The 6,733-nt window shown below is 48.8% G+C and overlaps 1 long non-coding RNA gene across 1 annotated transcript; it reads left to right on the top strand.

Moving 5' to 3' along the window:
• The first annotated feature begins 434 nt into the window (after positions 1–434).
• LOC127190115 (uncharacterized) lies at positions 435–1,641 on the top strand. The gene is made up of 3 exons (XR_007830688.1): positions 435–640; positions 1,095–1,163; positions 1,489–1,641. It is a non-coding gene; the product is annotated as an uncharacterized LOC127190115 (long non-coding RNA).
• The last annotated feature ends 5,092 nt before the right edge of the window (positions 1,642–6,733 follow it).

The raw sequence follows: 6,733 nt of genomic DNA, 5'->3' as shown, positions 1-6,733 counted from the left end.
TGTGTGTCACCACAGGGCTTTTTGTTTTGTTTTACACGGGTTCTGGGGATTGGAGTCAGGTCCTAAGGCTTGCAGCAGCAGGCTTTTTACTGGGGGAGCCATCTCCCCAGAACTCGGCATTACGTTTTCGCGGCTGAAACCTGACTTGCGTTTTCAGTCACTAGATGAAGAGATAGATGCTTACCCATGGCCTAATTCCAATACTGGAGCTTGTGCTTATGTCACCTACTGAGATGGGACACATTGTCACAACAGGGAGCTGAGAATAGGAGGGGGGAAGTGGAGTGTGTTGCCCAAGTTCTGTAGTATCATCACACAGCAGGGAGGGAAGGGCATGAGGCACGAGACCGAGACCAGGACTGGGCCTCAGAGATCGCCCGCTGGATCTATTCTTGGTTCTGCAATGAGCTTGCTGTGTTCCCTCGAGCAGATCAGTTCCTCTCTAACGCCCAGTTTCCTCATTTTCTACAAGCAAATGCAGAATCTTCAAGGCTTTCCCTTTCAGTTCTGAAGAGCCCGCAGCTCTAGCAGGCACGCGGGGCCTTGTGTGAAGAAGTCTTGGTTTCATTTCGTAACTTGGGCCCCTCAGTGCTTCCCAGCTAAGGCTGGGAACCGGACCAAGATTCATTGACAAATGAAGGTGAGTTTCAGGGAGGTGGCTGTCACAAACCTCTGACAGGAGAAGGACAGTGCCGGGGAAACCCCAGTTTCCTTACTCTACCGAGGTGGCACAGCATTTGCGCTTCCTTCAGACGAAGGCTCCAGCCTTTGCTGGCTCCCGTGTCATTAGCTGCTGGTTTTGATCAATGGCAATAGCATAATCAACAAATAAGAAGTCTGTTTGCTGGCAATTTCAGTCATTTGTGGCATTTAATTAGCATAATTGACCCAAACTGGAACTTTACTTCCACCTGAATTTAAAAATACATCCCCACTCACCCCCGGCACATCTGAGAATTTTTTTTAATGAGGTTTTAACTAAAGCCCAATATCAAAACACTATATAATACTTTTATCTCATTGAAGACATTTGATGCTTATTAAAATATTACTGCTTTAAGGCTTATTTTGATTTTTTTTTTTTTTTACCCAAGAGTGTGTGCAGAGCTTCGCTACTCAGATAATAACAAAGAAACCTTAAACATGAAAAAAACACATGAAAGGTAATATGTTCCCCATTAAGTCCCAGTATCATTTCCCCAGGATTACTGCTTTCCAAATATAGCATTAGCTTAAAAATAAAAGGCCGTTTACAGTAATGGGACACTTGGTACTACTCTGGAGCATGTGGGCTCTCCAAGGGCCTTGTACAACGGCTTCATTAAGCAGGAACTGCAGGGGGGGAAAGGCTGGCTTAAAAAAAAAAAGAACCCCAGCGTGTCTCCTCAAAGGCCCCCAGATAGGCCACCTACCCTGACCCAAGGCCCGTGTCTAACAAGCTCTTAATTCTGCTTTCAGAACTGCTTTTTCACGCGTTGTTTCTTCCAGAGATGAAAACCTTTTCGAAGCTGACAAGCCATCAATTGGGTGCCACCCGGGAAGAGAAGCCATGGTGTGCAGCTCTGCATTCTAGCCTCACAGGCAGGAGAAGATGGGACTGCCATACATGGCCAATGGGTCGTCCTGGGTTTGGGAGATCTTTTTTTTTTGTTGTTGTTTAATCCTGAGAGCCAGCCGGCTGAGGAACAGTCAGAGCTGGGAGACTCAGGGCCATGCTGACCAGCTTGTCTTAGTGAACACGAACCAGCATTTGTTTAGCTTGGAGAGGATTCCTGAAGCCTGTGTGCAGCTGCATTTATCGAGGGACAAAGTAGGCATGTACACAGAAGGGCCACTCTGATTTCCTTCTGTGGACTGGCCTATGCCAAGCCCCAAAGGAAACTTCCAGTCAGCTGAGGACCCGTGAAGAGGCTCACCTGGTCTGTTTGCTATCTGTTTTGGTTTGTAGACCCCTTCTGATTTGGGGAGCTGGCCTCACTAAACGCCCAGTTTTGAGAGGTTCCACACAGTGAGGGAGCAAGTGTCTAGCCTGAAGGGGAGAGACATGCTCCCCTTGGTTTCAAATCCCCAACCGGATGCCAGCCATACCTCAGCTGTCAGCAGGGAGGGGGAGGTCCAGAGGGTGCAGGGAAGGGAAGAGCAGAGTAACAAGAGCTTGTGTTTATCACTCCAGGCTTTCTGTTCTCCCCAGAGGCCAATGGCACCATGCACTGGGAGGGGGTCACTTCACTAGGCCTGGGGTGTGGATGTTGTCACTAAGCCCATTTGAGGAAGCAACCTACTCCACTCTTGTTAGCCTTGACTTCATTGGCTGGCACGAATGGCTAATTATTCCTGTTCTTGGCCCTGGTTGGGGCCAAGAGGGTGCATCTCCCTTGAGGTGAGAGACAGAGTTTAGTGCCCCCATGTCTGGAATATTCTGGAGGTCCAGGTTCTGGCCAGGTGTCACATGGATTTATTCTCTCATCCGTCCTCACCGGATTGCTGGACTCTGGCAATCCATGCGTGAGTGACTTGCAGAGAAGTGAGTGAACAGAGGTTGAGGGAGAGAGCCACCTGCAGAGGCCCCAGCAGCTGAGTGGATCATAGGTGGCTAGTGGTGTGCTAGCACCCTGGCCTGAGTGCTGGACCGTGCCACTTGTTAGGAGCTCACAGTCCTGTGCTATCAACTGGATCAAAGTCTCTCATAAGATAGAACATGGAACAATGTTTCTTTCAGAATCATTGCTTTTTATAGCGTTACTATTTCTCTGGGAGATGAAGACTGACATTCTGGGGACTTCTCATGGCACAGGTTTGAGTGGAGTCCTTTGCCCTCAGGGACTTACCGTGCAGCCCCAGGCAGGACTCCCTTCCTCCAGGGCTCACACAGTTTAAATGATTCAAAGCAGGGTACTTGCCAAAGGAATCTTCACCTACAGAAGAGAAAAGAGGCAAAGCTATGGCCCAGGTCCAGAAACAGAGCTTCAGCCTTGAGTTTGGAATGGCTCTATGACCTGGCCCTCTGTTCATTCCCAGCTGCAGTGTGCACATTGGTTTTTTTTGTTTTTTGTTTTTGTTTTTCAACTTGACACAAGCTAGGAAAAGGGAATGTCACTTGAGAAAGTATCTCCATCAGATTGGCCTGTAGGCAAGTTCATGAGGGGGCATATTCTTGATAAATGACTGATTTATCACGGCCCACTGTGAGCAGTGCCACTCTGGGTTGTGTAAGAAAGCAAGTTCAGCAAGCCATGACAAGCAAGCACTGAGCCCAGTAAGCACTATTATTCTATAGTTCCTGCCTTGCGTCCCTGCCTTGCGTCCCTGCCTTGCGTCCCTGTCTTGCGTCCCTGCCTTGCGTCCCTGCCTTGGCCTCCTGCCTTGCGTCCCTGCCTTGTGTCCCTGCCTTGCGTCCCTGCCTTGTGTCCCTGCCTTGGCTTCCCTGACTGATGCACTCGAAGCCAAATAAAGCCTTCTCTGCACAGACTGCTTTTGGTCATGATGTTTATCACAGCAGTAAAAAGCAAATGAGGAGCAGGACACTCAGGGGAACGTGGGATTCTGTGGCCTGGAGCTGGAATGGCATTTGGGGAGCAGAAACAGCTTCTGGGAAAAAGTGGGAGGACCTTTCAGGGGAGAGAGTAGTCACCAAGCAGATAATGTGTCTAACAGGACACAGGTAGGAAGTAGATAGCCTCCTCAAGCCCTTTCCCCAAAATGAGAGGTTGTGGAGGCTTCAGGGTAGGAGAGGATTCTGAGGAGGTAGAAGAGCCCAGCTCAATGACTGACGTCTGTCAGGAGTATATCGGGAGAAGAGGCGGCTTCCTGCCATGTGCTTGTCAGTGCTGGCATAAAGTGTGCTTAAAGGACAGCAACATGTTACCTCTGCCTCTCATGTCACACCTGGACACTCTTGCTCACGCAGGCTCACCTGGTGCTGATACTGTAGATTTGGGCATCTGTTTCCTGGGACCTGTCAACTGTCAAGGTATTGCTGACACTGAAAAGGGAGGACCAGTCTGGCACTGTCACCATGGGGCCAGACCAGACACAACCAAATGGCATGGGTCCATAGGTTCTCTGCGGAGACTCTGGCCTCAGTCACTTCAAACAACTTCTGTACACTACTGAAGACATACACTGTCCTTAAGTCATGCTAATTCCAGTTGTGTACCATCAAGAACAGTGGGGGAATGTAATCATGCGATGGGGCAGGGGGCAGCAGACAGTGCAGGTCAAGGAGTAGGATAGAAAAAGCACGAGGGGCTATGACTTTAGATGGGAGCACTGGCTTTGAAATATTTGTATTTATAAAGTCCCATGGAATCAACCACGTTGAGGGTTGGTGGGTGAGCCTGGTGAGGGTGGGTATGCACAAGGCTGAAATAGCTCTAACAGAGCAGGATAAATTCCACCAGGATCCTTTCCAAGAACCAAGGGTCCTGGGCAGCCAGTGCCAGCCTTCCCCACCTAGGCTCTTCACAGATGTTCATAGTTTGTCTGTCTCTTCCACACCTGTGCATCATCTGGTCTTTCAGTGTGAGAGTCTCAGGTTGTTGTTGTTGTTGTTGGGTTTTTTGGGTTTTTTTTTGTTTTTTTTTTTTTAGCATGCCCTACATCAAACACACCCCCTTCCCCACCAAGGAGAAAACCCAGCCACTGTGCTGCAGACTCGGGGGACATCAAACAGCCCAGGTCTCCCTTGTAAAAGTTTTACAAGAAAATCATTGAAGATCAGCGGAGCCAGCCTTTCCCTCTCCTCCTCCTTAGATTCCAAGGCTGAGCTGATGGTAGCCTCGCCCCACGTCGGTGCTGGCCTGCAAGAGCACCGGTCTGTGAGTGTGCAGAGGAGGAAGGCTCGGCCCTGGATCGTTAGGCTTGCAGGCCACGGCTGTGGGATCTAGTGAGTTGGACATATTTTATTTAACCAGCTTAGTAAAAGGTAATATTCAGCAGCTGTGATCTATAGCAGAATTACAATTTTCAGGTCAAGGAGGGATTTTGATATTAGGAGGTTGGGCAGAATTGCTATGAAATCTCATGAGCTGTCTTTAAAAATAAATGAGAAAATAGGTTATCCAAGAGTCATTGTAAGGGGAAAATCAATAGGCGCTGTCTATTCACCTGGGCTATCAAAATCCTTGAAATTTGAACAAAAGTTTCACGTTTAGTGTACTGGAGGGTTTGAAATATTGGCACCAGAGCTCCGTGGCTACACATCCGTGCTGCTGCACATCCAAATGAGGCTGGCCCTGGTGACGCTGCTCAGCTCTCTCTTCAGTTGGGGGAGGGTCCTGGTGACTGAAGGAGCCTATAGAGAAAGACTCTGTCACCCTCCACTGCAAGAAAAGCACCAAAGGTTCCCTGGAGGGCAAGACCTGGTGGCACTCAGAGGAAGAACAGCAGGCTACCAAGAAGAGACTTGATACCCTATGAGCATATACAGGGGGAGGAAGTCCCCCTCAGTAACAGTCATAGGGGAGGGGAGTAAGGGGAAAATGGGAGGGAGGGAGGAATGGGAGGATAGAAGGGATGGGATAACAACTGAGATGTAATATGAATAAATTAATAAAATATATTTTAAAAAAGAAAGAAAACACCAAAGGTCTGAGCAGCAGTGCAGTATGGCAGGTGGCCCTGCCCTGCCCTGCCTCTTGCCCCACGATCCATTGCCCATACCTTTGGATAGGAACAGCCTCTTGGTGTTGAAATGTCACCTGCTTTGGCTGTCTGAAGTGACAGACGTTATCTATCATGCAAACATCCATCTAGTCATCTGTCTACCCCTCCTTCCCACTGTGTGCCATGCTCAGCTGGGGAACAAAAATGGGGAACCACAACAGGCCATGAGAAGGAAACAGCAGCTGATGCAGTCAGGTGGACCTCCTTGAGCCTGGGAGGGAGGGCTCCTCGATGGTGTCCCTCCTCCTGGACCCATGGCGCAGGTGAAATTTAGCCAGGGAGAAAACAGGTGGGCTGGGAAGCTCCCAGACACAGGCTCCAAGTTGGGAAAGATCTTGGAGTGTGGGAGAAAGAAAGGAGGTTAAGATGGGGCCAGAGGTTGAGGGCTGGTGTCTGACCATGCAGGGCTGAGTGAGGAGGGCAGGGCAGCGCAGGCCAGACCATGGAAAGAACTGAGATTAGAAACTTTAGACCAGATCAAAAGATTTTGAACCATAACATTCTAAGATCTGATTTTCATTGTCAAACCATCACTCTAGCTGCTGTGAGCTGAAACAAACCATTAATCCTAAGTAGGGGCGCTGATGACTGTGGCTCAGGGGGAGAAACGGTAGCGAGGACTAGGCGATGAGGAGGAGGTGGACTTCCTAGGGGTCTGCATCCTCCTGTTAACTGGCAATACACAAGGACACCAGACACGGGTTTTACTTCAGGATTCGGATCTCTGCTCCCAAGAGCCCCACACTGTCTTTCGCCACCTCGGTGCAGGTGGCTGCTTCAGGGATGTCTCAGCTATCCAGGGGCTCACGTGGAGCCAAGTGTCACGTGCAGACTGGCTCCTGTATCATCAAAGTCCCATTTCTGTGGCTGTTTATCGTTATGAATTCACTCAAGAACATTGTATTCTAGCATAAACCGTTTTATAGTCTGTTTTCTCAATATACTTTTGAGACTTGTTTTAAACATATCCTCATTATTTTGTTCTGTTTGCTTGTTTGTTTTCTCTTTATAAAATATAAAATGTTTGCTTTGACAATTTCATTCACATGTAAAATGTATTTTGATAGTA

Source organism: Acomys russatus, chromosome 5 (genome assembly GCF_903995435.1).
Source record: "Acomys russatus chromosome 5, mAcoRus1.1, whole genome shotgun sequence".
Classification (NCBI taxonomy): Eukaryota; Metazoa; Chordata; class Mammalia; order Rodentia; family Muridae; genus Acomys; species Acomys russatus.
Note: the sequence above shows the minus strand (reverse complement) of the source record. Positions and strands in the feature narration are given on the sequence as shown.